Source organism: Notothenia rossii, assembly GCF_949606895.1.
Source record: "Notothenia rossii genome assembly, chromosome: 1".
Classification (NCBI taxonomy): domain Eukaryota; kingdom Metazoa; phylum Chordata; class Actinopteri; order Perciformes; family Nototheniidae; genus Notothenia; species Notothenia rossii.
The window spans coordinates 53672202-53686369 of NC_136912.1; the positions used below are offsets into that span (position 1 = coordinate 53672202).

At 40.8% G+C, this 14168-nt stretch overlaps 1 protein-coding gene and 1 long non-coding RNA gene across 2 annotated transcripts in view; one reads left to right on the top strand and one right to left on the bottom strand.

The window, feature by feature from the left end:
* patj (PATJ crumbs cell polarity complex component) overlaps nucleotides 1-14168 on the top strand; it is a gene marked incomplete at its 5' end in the record, with an annotated part of 309724 nt that overhangs the window by 220355 nt on the left and 75201 nt on the right. The window lies entirely within an intron of this gene.
* On the bottom strand, nucleotides 11326-13716 carry LOC307034303. The gene is made up of 4 exons (XR_013806861.1): nucleotides 13472-13716; nucleotides 12388-12510; nucleotides 11584-11776; nucleotides 11326-11478 (listed from the first exon to the last, which is right to left on the bottom strand). It is a non-coding gene; the product is annotated as an uncharacterized lncRNA (long non-coding RNA).

A 14168-nucleotide genomic window follows, 5' to 3' on the forward strand; every position in this document is an offset into this window, starting at 1 on the left:
CTACTCGAGAAGAGGAAGAAAATGGAGGAGAAGGACTATAAGCCAAACTACTAAATTATCAGAGTCAGACATCGCATGTAATCTGATACTCTAAATTTCATCCGCCAGAAATGTTCGCTTCTTCTTCTTCGGTGTAAATTGTCCGTTGGCAAACCAGTTGACTTCTTCTTCTCTCGGTTTTTTGGCGGATTGCAAACAACTTTAAGGTGCATACCGCCATCTACTGTACATGAGTGTGAATCATCATATCATTCCATCTCTTAACTCATGGACGTATCTACAGTATGATCTAATCCAAAAATAAATAAATAAAAAACACAATAAACAAAACAAAACAACAATCTATGATCTTTCCTGACCTAATGTTAGATAATTTTACCTTCCCCAGTTTCACTAAAGGTAAACAGTGCCTTTCTGGTAGCTCTTTCTCCCTCTCCTTTTGTTCCCAAAATACCAACCACACTCCATTCCCTCTCTGCCTCTAAAACGTTATCCTTTAGTTTTTCTCTTTCAGCTTTATAGATGTTCCACATTTTCTTTAACTCCACAGTTCCTACACTTGTCACTGTTACTGTTCCCCATGACATGCAGCGTATCATCCAATGCTGTGTGATTTATTCTGAGTCTAGCTATCATAATTTCCTCCCTTCTGTTTCTTTCTTTATAAATATTTGCCTGCTGGCATACCCAGCAGACCAGCATTTATCTATCACCAGCTTATGTTAGAATTAAATATACAATGTATTCTGGTAACTATCAAAATAAAGACATTGTATAGTGTTCATAACAGTATTTTTATTTAATAAATTATACTTAATACAATAATATTACAAAAAAAACTTACATCTAAATAAATATATCATCTAAAATAGATGCATTTGATTTAAAAATAACAAATATAATTCAAAATGTAAACAGCAACAAAGAAATTATAAACATTATTTTTCTTTTTCTTGTTAATATCCATTATCTTCTCTGTTATGCATTTCTTGGTCCTCCACGTCTTTCTCGTACAGCCACTGCTTGAAGCAAACTGAAAATAAGAAACAACAATGTTTTAACAAATCGTATTAAATTATGTGATGATAGAACTGCAAACAGAATAGCTGTAACTTTAACGAAATAAATAACTCAGTTACCTCTAATCATTAACCCATGTTTGTATCATTGAGTTAACTCTGTGTGTTGCTGCTAGCATACATAAGATATACCTGACGTGGAAACGTTACTCGTGGATGGGGCTACAGAGCTACTAGAAAGACAGTCGAACCCGGTGCATTCCTCCGTCTGGATGTGGTGCACTTTTGCTAAATGTTTAGACAAATAGCTCGTGTTACCACCCTTACATGCTAAATTCTTATTGCACTTTTGGCAACGAGCATTTTCCACCTCAAGACCAAGCCCCCAGGAAGTGCGCCGGACTCTGAGGAAAATATTCGTTGTGTCCAATCAGTCTGTGACGTCGACCGGCCCGGAAATACTTTTTCCCCTTGACTAACATTGGGAAAGAGACGTCTGTAAATCGGTGGATAACTTTTTTGAAACTAAATAAACAACCCAGTATGAACTATTGTATAACCCTAGAATCATTAAGTCCTTAAAGTTATAAAATGCATTAAAAGCCGAATCTAGATTTATTCTCTCTCTCCATTCTTTCTAGTGAGCCGAGAGTGTGTGCTCGGGGGGCGGGGCTTAAGGGGCGCATGCTCTGTGAGCGCACAAACGGGTTCTTCTGCACATACAAACAGGCATGACGGTAAATCTGTGACGATTCGCTCTCTCAAATGTTGGGCCATTTTGACTTCATAAGCCAATGAGCAGCTCTCATAGGAAAGAACGAGACCCCTCCTCCGACGCTGTATCCAGTTCTTATTATACATCCATGCTCAAGACGGGTAACATAACTACCCTCGGGGCGCTTAGTTCTCTCCGCCGTGTGTGTGTGTGTGTGTGTGTGTGTGTGTGTGTGTGTGTGTGTGTGTGTGTGTGTGTGTGTGTGTGTGTGTGTGTGTGTGTGTGTGTGGGTGGGTGGGTGGGTGGGTGGGTGGGTGGGTGGGTGTGTGTGTGTGTGTGTGTCCCTTTATAGCAGGGACTGAAAAGGGAGTGAAAAGGTTCTCATTAACTAATTTTAGTTCCGGCTGTTTTTGGTGTGAACGCGACTTTTCGGAACTATATCGGAACTAAAGTGGGAAAAGTACTGCGGTGTGAACGCGGCTAATCACCTGCCAAGTATTTTTGAAAGTGCCTGCCCTTTTCTAAATGGCTTCCAATGGAGCTCTCCGAGATGGTTTGGTGAAACAAACCATCTGAGTCAGGTTAGTAATGCTCCATCACATGTGTTACATCTATTACAGGGTGAATCTTAAACTGAAGCTTGACTTTAAAGCAACCCAACGGAAGTTTCATGCAAGTTTAGTTCTTTCACTCGTAGCTCGGGCTGCGGGGGTACTAGAGACGGGAGCATGTTGATATGACTTTCCTAGCCGGAGTTATAGCCGGATTTTACAATAAACTTACGTTGGGTCGCTTAAAAACAAATATCGCAAATCGCAATCGCAATATTTGTAAACAGCATTCGCACTAATTAGTCTTTACAGGGATTAAGTTTTATTGTATTTATCAAGACCTCAAACCTCTATTCCTGCCTGACCCAAGTCAGTATTTTCAGGGTACAACTTTTATTTTACAAAGTCTGAGGCTATGCCACTGGGGCCTCTAAGAACTATCCCAAGCCTATCAGAGCCCTTTCCCTTCCGTTGGTCACCCTCTGGTTTGGTTTACTTGGGAGTATATTGCCCCTTTTCCACCAAACCAGTTCCAGTTCTAGCTCCGTGCTCTTCTGGTTCCGAACCGGTTCTTCTTTTTAGCCCTTCTTTTTCTGCTGTCGGTTGTGCTTGATGTGTTAGGTGTCATGTCCTTTCATTGAAAAGATACAAGTCCCATTATATCAGCTGTGAACCGTTATGCAAAACGACATCAAGTTTTGTAGTTCATTTTGGGTATGCAAAAAGGTGTAACAATATAGACTATCTCATGATTGGATCAAATATAAAAGTCTGCCGAATTACTATTGATACTGCAAGGAGACATATTGTGTGAGGAGAAATTGAAGATGTGGTTAAACTGCGGATATATTTGTTATCCATGTCATGCTTGCAGTTTCGTTGTTCTTCCAGGTCTTCCAGTTTGTCCAGAAGTCTTCTGATCAGGTCTGAACCGTTTATTACAATGCAGTTATGTGATGACTACTTTCAAAGAGAAAAGCAAGCACACGCGGAAGGAAGTAATTTTCCGTAATACATTTTTTTCCCGTATTTTTTATCATAAGTTTGTTTGCCCCTGTTCTGCTTGAAAGCAAGTACCTGCGCTCTTACAAACTGTTAAAAGAAACGCTTCAACTTATACAATTTTGAATCTGTATTTTTGAATATGCATCTTAAGTTTGCGTAACGTTGAAGTTGTGCGACCCTCGGCTGTAGTTCATTTATAGCATAACGTTAGCATTTTGCTTCTGGCGATTCGATTTATGATTCGAAAACTATAAAAGTAGGGAAGACCTGTGGATATTATCCAGCTGAACAAAACATGCATTTATCAAACAGGTTCGTTTTCTACAAAACTTATTTTTTACAATATTCCAAAATCCTATGGAGAAATCCCATTGCTTTTTTCTCGAGGGAACCCATGCGCAGCTTACTTCCTGGTCAGCCTACAAAAATATGTCATCCCTGCACCACTCTATTGAGAATGTAGACTGGCAGGAAGTGTGGGTCTATGCCGGGAAAATATCTATTTGTAATCGAACCAAATCTACACAGTTGGATCCCACATCGCACACATATAACAAATGAATGCATCTCCGCTGTGAAGTAAATGTAACTCTGAAATCGTATTCACTGTTTCTGGTCATGTGTGAAGCTAGAACACTACTGGTCTGGTATTGTGAAAGAACTGTCTATTATTTGTGGTGTTCCTATGTGCCTCCTGCTTGGTCTTCCAGATGGTCATATTACAAATGTCAAACACAATTTAGCCTATTGACCTTTGCCGCTAGGAGAAATGTTTTACTGTTTTGGATCAAGGATGTTGCTCCAACAAAGAAATCGTGGCATAATCTTGTAATGGAGTGTATCCCCAACGAATACGTCTCATGTATGCTTCATTGTTCAGTGGACGCTTTTCATAAAGTATGGGCCCCTTTCTTGGACTATATTGGACCCACGCTGTCATTTTCTATATTACAAGGGTTTCCTCCTTCAGCCTATCGCTTCTATGAACTTATTTAAACATTTTTAACTATTTACTATAATAACTATCATGTAATTTGTCTTTTTGTTGTTGCCTCTCTCCTATGGGTAGAGAATGGTAGGGACTGGGGATCCCTATACTGTCCAGTGTTTTTTATTATTTGTATTTCTTACTCCTACCTATGCTCCTTACTTGTCATGTCAAGTTTGAGCTGTTGTAATTAACAAAAATGTATGATATATTATTCAAAAATAAATATATATAGCCAAAAATAAAGAGATGCAGTAAATTACAGGTTAAAATGTATCCTAATAAACCGGTCACTATTGCCAAAGCTATGTATAGTTGTAACATTTATACAAAAATCCATGAACAGTTATAAACAAACTGCTAAGAACATGTTTTTATTTTATTTTTTATCGATCTTTTACAAGGAATACATATTCATTTCATTCATATAATACATTAATACAAAATAGAATATGATATATATACCGTAATTTTCGGACTATAAAGCGCACCTGAATATAAGCCGCAGCAGCTAAATTGAATGATGTGTACATATATAAGCCGCACTGGACTATAAGCCGCAGGTGTTTTAATGTTTAATTACCATATGTAAGGGTTCGTGCACAGAGGGGATTGTCGGGAAAGAGATGGCTGTTTGAGGAAGCTCCCATTTATTAACATATAATATATATATATTTATAAACAAGTTGCATATTTGCATAACGTATTCAAGTGTTACCATTTAGTGCAATAGTAGCTACAGAACATATACTGTGCTGTGTAAACTGTACTGTATCACATAGCGTTTCAGACACACAAACTTTTCAACTTTCAAACTCCCAGCGCACGTACCGGCAGTGATCTACAGCAGTGGTTTTCAACCAGTGGTACGGGGACAAACTGTCTCGCTCTCGTAATGTCTGTCTGTCTTGCTCTCGTTCTGCCCCTTGTACCACTCTCGGTTCCACTTTTACTTTTGCGCGCTACCTGTCTCGCTCTTTTCCGGCCTCCAGCTTTTCCTGCTGGAGCCCGCCGCTTAAAGGTGGGGGGCGCGGACCGGCCATAGAGCCCATAGAGTTAAAGGTGGTGGACTGTAACCTGTAAAATCCATAGATTTAGGAGGTCCCCTGGTGGCTGTTAGCTGTAAAAATCCATAGATTAGCCGCACCGTTATATAAGCCGCAGCGTCGAAAAATGGGAAAAAAGGCGCGGTTTATAGTCCGAAAATGACGGTACATAAGATGTGAGACCTGGTGTATCTGCTCATTCCGGTTCCCTCAGAGTGTGGCAGGCAGAGACAAACTGTCCTGCCACAATGCAGCTCTCTTTATATTCCCCGAGAAGTCATTTTAGTTTTTGATTTTCATTTTTAAATATTTGAGGATGCTTATGGTTGAGTTTTGGGAAGAATTGTTTCCGTACCGGTTCAAAAGTTGGGCATTGTGTGAGGAAGTGCTGCTCTGTCTCCACAGCAGTTCCTCCACACTGTGGGCATGATTGCTCCTCTTTTGGCAGCCATTTTTTCTTGTACCTGTTTCTAAGGCCAGGCTGCTCTCTCTCTCTCTCTCTCTCTCTCTCTCTCTCTCTCTCTCTCTCTCTCTCTCTCTCTCCAGGCTGTGAGCATTCAGTCTGTACTTTGTCACTGTGCTCAGGTAGGCTGCCACAGGACTCTTGTTCATCTCTTGATGCTGCAGGGCTTTGTGGTGGTAGGAGTGGGGGTCACTTTCTTTTAGATGTAGCCAATATGTAATTGATCGTTTCTGGATTTGTATTAATAATGGAAATGTGCCTAATTCCGCTCTGCAGGCGTTGTTAGTTGTTCTCCTGTGAACCTGGAGGATGGGTTTGAAAAACTCATTGTGAGCATTTTCTATTTGATGATTTTCCCATTTGTCACATGTTTGGTTTTTTAATGGGCCCCACACTTCGCTTCCATATAGTAGGATGGGTTGTATTACTGATTGAAGTAATTTAAGCCAAATTTGAATGTGGATTTGTCTTTTTATTGCATAAAACGCCCTGCGTGCTTTCTCTCTCAGTTCCTTGACAGCTTGATTAAAGCTTCCAGTCGAACTTATTTTCAGGCCTAAATAATTATATTCTGAGCAATTTTCTACTGCTTTGTCCCAATTATAAAGTCAATGTTGTTTGCCTAACATCTGGATATTTTTTGAAATATAATTGTTTTTGTCTTGTTTATGTTGATTGCCATGGCCCAGGTCTGACAGTAACCTTTGAGTATATTTAAACTCTGTTGAAGTCCTTCTTTTGTCGGGCTTAACAGGATTAAACCATCTGCATACAGCAGGAATCTGTTTTGTGGAGTGTGAGCCCAGGTGCTGTGGACTGTTCTAAGATAGTGGCCAGTTCGTTAATGTAGATGTTGAACAGGGCCGGTGATAAACAGCATCCTTGTCTTACTCCCCGTTCTTGAGAAATGAAGGCTGTTCTTTTGTGTCCGATCTTGATGCTGCACATGTTGTTTGTGTACATAGATTTGATTAGGTCAACAAAAAAAATCCCCTATACCGCTTTGAAGTAGTTTGTTGAATAGACCAACATGCCAAATCGAGTCAAATGCTTTTTGGAAATCAATGAAACAGGCAAATATTTTGCTTTTATTTTGATTAACATATTTGTCAATTAGGGTGTGTAGGGTGTAAATGTGGTCTGATGTGCGTGATTTGGTAAGAATCCAATTTGGCTTTTGCTCAGGACATTGTGTTTCGTAAGGAATTCTATAAACCGGGAATTTATAATACTACAAAAGACCTTCCCCAGGTTACTGTTCACACAAATGCCTCTGCAGTTATTAGGGTCAGATTTATCGCCGTTTTTAAAAATGGTTGTTATGAGACCACGATTCCAGCTGTCAGGAAAGTAACCTACAATGAGGATCAAATTGAATAGTTTGAGTATAGCCAATCTGATCTTTTTACTTGATTGTTTTAGCATCTCGTTCAATATGCCGTCAAGCCCACTTGCTTTTTGTTGGTTTTAGGTTAATCAACTTTTTGTCCAGTTCCTGTTCAGTGATTAGAAAGTCCAACGGGTTCTGGGAGTCCTTGATGACCAATTCTAATTTGTTGAACTTTTCAGTTATTTGTGTTTGTTCTGAGTCAGATTTGATAGGAATGTTACCATACAGATGTTTGAAGTGATCGGTCCAGATGTCTCCATTCTGTATAACTGGGTCATCGTGTTTACTTTTATTTAGATTTTTCCAATTTTCCCAGAATCTGTTTGTGTTTAAAGAATCCTCGATTATTGTTAATTGATTTTGTGTGTACTGAGCCTTCTTGATTTTGATTGTACATTTGTATTGTTTGAGCATGTCGCAGTAAAGGAGGCGTACGTCTGCGTTGCTAGGATCTCTATGTTTTTGGTTCGATATCTTCCTAAGTTCTTTCCTTTTTTGTTGGCATTTTTTGTTGGCATTCTCCAGTTGATTTCTTTTTGTTTTGGGGGCTTGTTGCTGCATTTCTTCAGTTGAGAGGTATGAGCTGTTCTCATGAAGATGTGGTTAATTTTTCTAACTGCCAGGTCCATGCCTTCTTTATTGTGGTCATATGTGGTGTCCAGAGAGTTGTCTAAGAGTCTTTGAATTTGTTCGTTTCCGATAGCTTTCTGGAACTCTTGTGCACTGTCTGGAGCCCATTTGTATTTTCTTTTAATGTTAAACAGATTATTGGCCTCAGATTGTGGACTGTTCTTTTCATGAACACAGTAATCTGGCTGTGATCCGATAGAGGTGTTAGAGGTTTGACTATAAATGAACTGAGAGAGAGCGGGTCCAAATCAGTTATCATGTAATCTACAGTACTCGTGCCAAGAGATGAGCAGACGGTGGGTCTTCCCAAAGAGACACCTCTAAACCTACCGTTAACAATGTACAGACCGAGGCTTTGACAGAGTTGGAGCAGGTCTCTCCAATTCTTGTTTATCTGAGGGTCAGAATTATGGCGAGGCAGATTTGTGGTGTTGCGGGGAAAGTTTTGTCCAAATATATCTCTTGGAGGATAATAATGTCTACATTTTGTGTGTTCTCTTTAAATTCATCTGTTCTATATTTCTGTCCAAACAGAGAAGAATGTGTACCTTGGATGTTCCACATAGAGATGGAGAATGGTGTCATTGAAGTGGTCATTGTGAAGAATACAAATATTTTGTTTTAAATTAGATAAACAGGTGTGAGTGTGTGTTAAGTTAAGTCTTATACGACCTGACTCATCAGTTTGGTGCATATAAGGCTAAGGAGGTGTGTGATCTCTCCCAGGTCGGCTCCATTTCTGCCGATGTTTGGTGGGGTCTTCAGTGCAGTGGTGTAGCTTTTCTGAGCTGGTTGCTGAAACGGGGGGCAGGGCTGATATCCTGGTATGGGCCTTGAGTTTATTGGAGTGGTGCTGGCCTGTCTTGCTTGTATGGCTCTGGTTCTGGGTGGGTGGCTCTGAAGGTGAGGTAATAATGGTGCAGGGGGGTAGGGGCCTGATCCAAGGGGATATCTGCGATATTCTTTTGCAGGTGGTGATAGGGGTGGTCCAATTCCTATGCTGGCTAGCTCGTCCGCCCTGGCTTCGTCCTAAGGCCACATCTTTAAGTGTCTTAGCAAAGACTTTTACAATGTCCTTACGGAGGTGAACATGGTCATGGAGGCTGTGAATGCCGAGGGTGGGGTGATGTGCCAGGTGGACATTGGGCATTACAGCACATCCTCTGGAGATCTCTGAATTGATCCTATGGATAGTGAGAGGGTGAAAATCTCTTCTGGGCAGGATTGTGGAGACAGTTATTTTAGAGTTTGGGAAACTCTGCGTAGCCTTTAGCGCCACTCTCGTCACAGATTCAGCTACTCTCTCTTGCTCTATACGAAGGTTGTTAGTTCCTGTGTGCACAATTATGTGGCTTGGTTCTCCCAGTTTGACCTTTGTGAGAACATCAAGTGCATTATCTGTTCTTGGGCACCATATCTTTTTTACTTTTTGTCCGGGAAAGAGTTGTTCTTCATCTAAGAATTTTCCATTTGAGTCAATAACAGTGATGCAAATGAGTCGCTTTTCGGCACCTCCCGCTTTTCTAACGCTGATTTGGGTGACTTATGTAATTCGTGGAGAACCGAAGAGTTTTCGTTTTGGGGGGGGGGGGTCCGTCAGTCCGTCCGTCCGACTGACTGACGGACGGACAACTTCTCACTTCAAAAAAGAAGAAGAAATCTAGATCGCAAAATAATTAAGCAAGCGAGTGCCTGTTTTTCCTGGCCAAGGACAGGTTCATTGAACACAACACGAGCGTAACGTGTCTTCACCATAGGTCTTCACGTGGTTATATCTCGTCTGAAAGGAGTAACGGAGAGCATCGGAACGCCGCTCCAGCTCTTCAAATATTGCAGTACCCATAAGGAGCCGTACACATGGCGCAGTGTTTGCGAGGCTGTGTCTTTAGTTGTAAGCACAGTGGCGATCTGTTGTTATTAGCATCTGGTTAGCTAGCTATGCTAACGAATTTAAAGAGCTTTTCTACAACCAGGTGGAAGAGAGCTCTCTCCTGAGAGGCTCAAATAACCTCAGCTCAGTGAGGTTAAGGCACACCTTGATATGATCATTATAGTTAATAATGAGACATTCGAGACTCAATTATTAACAGGTATAAAATACTATATGACAGTAACAAAAAAAAGTTGTTAAAAATAACAACAATAGAGTTTGAAAGGGGAGTGATTTGTAAAATATCCCAAAAGAAAAATCTGTCATTGTCAGATGGTATATTAAGCTGTTTTTTTTCTGCTTCGAATAGTTCTCTCTTTTTTCACCATACCTGTGTTTGCATCACTGATTTATAGTAAGGTTCTATCACAATTTAAGCACCATAAATCCATGTATTTTAAGTATAATGTTATTATACTATAATGTAGAGTAGAAGTGTATGGTATCACTGCTTATACTACAGGATAGAATTGTATTTTAAAGGTCCCATGTCATGTTTTTCCGTTATTACCCGTCCCCTTGTGTGTTATGAAGGTTTTTCTGCATGTAAACGGTGTGCAGAGTCAAAACCCTTAAAGTACACCCTGTAGCGAGTAAAACTCTAACGGCCCGTCCACACTACAGCTTCGACAGCTTCAAAAACGGTTTCCAACGCATCTGCCCATTCACTTTGAATGGGGTGACGTCACGTTGCCTCGCTTTTCGTCGAACTGAATTGTGGGTAGCATAGCGGTCCCTCTCCGGCGTCTCCGGCTGCAGAAGTTGAACATTGTAGCCAGCGTCAGCCAATCCAATCCCGTTTATGCAAATCTGACAGTTCAAGCGCTAGCCAATCAAACCGCGTGCAAGCTGGGAGAGCCAGACCGCAGTTCATTTCCTCATATTCCAAACGAGAAATTACGGTAGCAAATCACCCGGTTCTTTACGACCAGAACTATTTACCGGGATACAAACCAGAGGAACCAGGCATGGAGGGAGGTGGCAGAGACAGTGGGTGAGCTTTTTTTGAAGCTGTAGTGTGGACGGGCCGTAACACAGAAAATACCTCCCCAAAACGCCTCGTTGGTGAAACGTCATCATCCATTTGATTCTTCCGGGTACGTGCTTAAGAAAGCACGTTCCCGGAACTAAATGGGCCAATCCGTGGAGCCGTTACGTTACGTCCGCGGAGCCGTTACATTAAGCCCCCGCTGATTGGTCCAAATTGACCAATCCACACACACACTCAGTGCAGGCAGCTCTGCTGATTTCTGCTCCCTGCTTGCAGGCTGATAACAGACAGTTGGGATCGCGGAGAAATTCTCTCTGCAGACCCATTCTCACAGCGTTTATCAACCTATAAACCTTTTTCTTACTCAATATCAAGCCACACTTATTGTTTTTATTTCGGCTGTGACTTTGTGTGTGTTCAGGTTGAGTTTAAGCTACTTCTGGATACCACTTCAGTACACACCAAGTGTGCTATTCTGTTTCATGACAAATTGCACTTCAATTATGAGAAAAACATAATTTTAATGACATAAAAACAACAACAAACCAAAAAACGTGTTTATACTAAATTTAACAATTAACAAAACATGATGGATAAACTGACTAACTAACTTGCAAAGTCTATATAAACTAAATGGTGGCCATCAGTGAGCAGTAACGTTGCTTGTATATCTCTCGTTGTTGCATTTCCTCCACAGCAGGGCTCGGATCGCACTCACCTCGGTGCCCGGACATTTTTCTCTCACGATGTCTTACAAAACAGGAAGGAAGCATGGGATTTAATACTTGATAATATAGACAATATATTAGATTGAAATCCATTCATAATGATAACATTAATACAGAATATCTGTACCTATAATGGCATTGACTTTCTCCGGGTCAAGGGTCTCTGCGGTTTTCCCCTTCCCAGTAAGGGTAGACTTCGCCAGGGTGTCTTTCCCAAAGATTAGCGTTGCTAGTTCCTGGGCAAAGAGAGACATCCTTCTGTTGCCTAATCTGTGGAAGAGGCGTGTGGAGACCTGGACGGAGGAGTTGCCTAGGAACATCTGTAAAAAAAAAAGAGGCGGATTAAAAGAAGATAAATTACAAATATTGTACCTGTACCATCAAATGAACTTGAATGCTTTGCTATATTTTAAACACACTGGAGATATAATATAATAGTCATGCAAGTGTATTTCTAATGGCAACAAAACACATTTGTAATGGTAAATGGACTGTACTTGTAGAGCGCTTTATCTGGTCAGCAGACTACTCAAAGCGCTTTTACACCACATATCACATTCACACACATTCATACACTGATGGCGGAAGATAAACCATCAGAGGTCACATTAACTCATATCCACACACCAATGTGCAATTTTGGGTTAGGTGTCTTGCTCAGGGACACAACATGGCTGCCGGTGGTGGGGTGGGGATCGAATCACCGACCTTCCGATTGGTAGCTGACCTGCTCTACCACAGCCGTCCTCCGTAATCAAGTCAACGTGTACTCAAACAGTACTCGAGTACACTTCTGTATATTATGTGGGGCAGCTCTCGTCTTGGCTTCAAGGGTGTGAAAATACAATTCCATTGATCCGCAGTGATACATTTTTTATAGAACAATAGCAATAGAGTATCATTACTAATGTTGGTCATAACAAGTCCTTACTGCCAGTATTGCGGCCAGTTTGCTGGGAGTCACCGTGGCCACTACTGGAACAAGATCCTGATGAGGACGACCCTGAAATGTTGTCCAGTGCTGTCTTCATTGTAGCCACCAATCTTGGCATCTCTAAAAAGTGGGTATAAAAAAGTATCCAGGTGTAAATAACAAATTCAGACATAAAATAGTATCAACCGCAAAATACTATGTACTATGATTGACCATGGTGCATTCCAAGTGTCCTGATTTTCTGAAATTACGCTCTTTCTTTTGCATTTGTTTACATCTAAACATGAACCATTGGTGAATGAGTGCTGCACCCGGAACCGGAAGCTGCGATACGCTCTGGCTGCTATCATTAGCAGCTAATATGAAATATTCGGTTTTTACATAAAACTGGAATGAAGTATTATCAGTAATACTTTCTAAGTGACACAGAAACATAGGATTAACCTTCAGCAGCGTTTTTATCGTTTTATAATAATAAAATAATAAGTAATAAGACTATTTTTTACCTTGAGTTCTGGGCTAACTTTGTTAGCATTTTTTCGCTCAGGGCTAATTTAGATGTTTCTTGTGTGACTTGTGCTTTGATTCTGACATTTTTTTTCATATCTTCAGTTAGCTGAGTTTATAACCTTTAACTGAGTATGACACATTAATAGGTTTTTAAATATTAAGAAGCCTTGAGAGTGAACAAATACCCCGCAGGACCCAGATTATGGTTACTGCCGCGTTATTAGCTTCAGTGCAAGCTGAGCACATTCAGTGCCTGCAGGAGCTCACAAGTCCTTATTTGAATATGGGAAAATAGCAATTAAGATATTATCTAAGAGATAAATATCCCACACCCCTAATTTGAACATATGTTAACGTTATAATTGACCACTGCATATACTCATTTTTACTGAATAGAGCTTCATAATTGGACTCAACCTAACGTTAACTAGCAAGCTAGTTAGCTAGACAATAAAGCAACTCTTTCTACTAGCATTAAGTTATCAGTTACATTTCTAGAGAGACTATAGCCAAAGTTAGCTAACGTTATAAAGATTTTTTCAGAATAATTTAACTTGTATTTTTAACTTACCTCCTACGAACAGCAATTTGGCTACAACTGGCTTCGACCCCTTTTGGGGTCGACGTTTGGCAGGCCAAATCACCTCTATCCAGCCTTGCTCCAAATCGAGGTCTTCCATGCAGGTAACTGTAACTTTTGCAGGCCTGTTTACACCCTTTATGATAGATGTATGTTCTACTCTAACCGACCCGTCTGGGAAATAGAATATTCCAAATGTTGGTATAGGTCCAGCAGAGACAAGTTGATTTGTTGTAGTCTGGCTGCTCAATTTCAAACAATAACCGTCCGTCCACCAATGCACTTGGCTCCACCACAGTTGGCGTGCAAACTGCTACATTGTGATTGGGCGTCGTGAGTGACCTGCAGGTCCAGTATTATTCGGTTCCAGCCGTTACTTTATTCATGGGTACCACGTGAAGTCACTGTATTCTAGCGCCGCCATTTCGGTGTCCAGTCACAGCAAGTCATTACAACAACAGAGAACACGGAGGAAGCAACAGAGAAAGACACATCGTGAATAATAAAGTTTGTGGATATGCTTGGGATTTGTTGTGCTGTGGGCTGTGACAATAGTCGCCAGAGGAACCCTGGACTACAGTTTGTATCGATCCCCAAAGACTTAGACCGTCGTAATAAATGGCTGGCTGCCATCAGAAGGGATCACTGGCAGCCGACATCTAACTCCATATTTGTTCCGGTAAGCTCT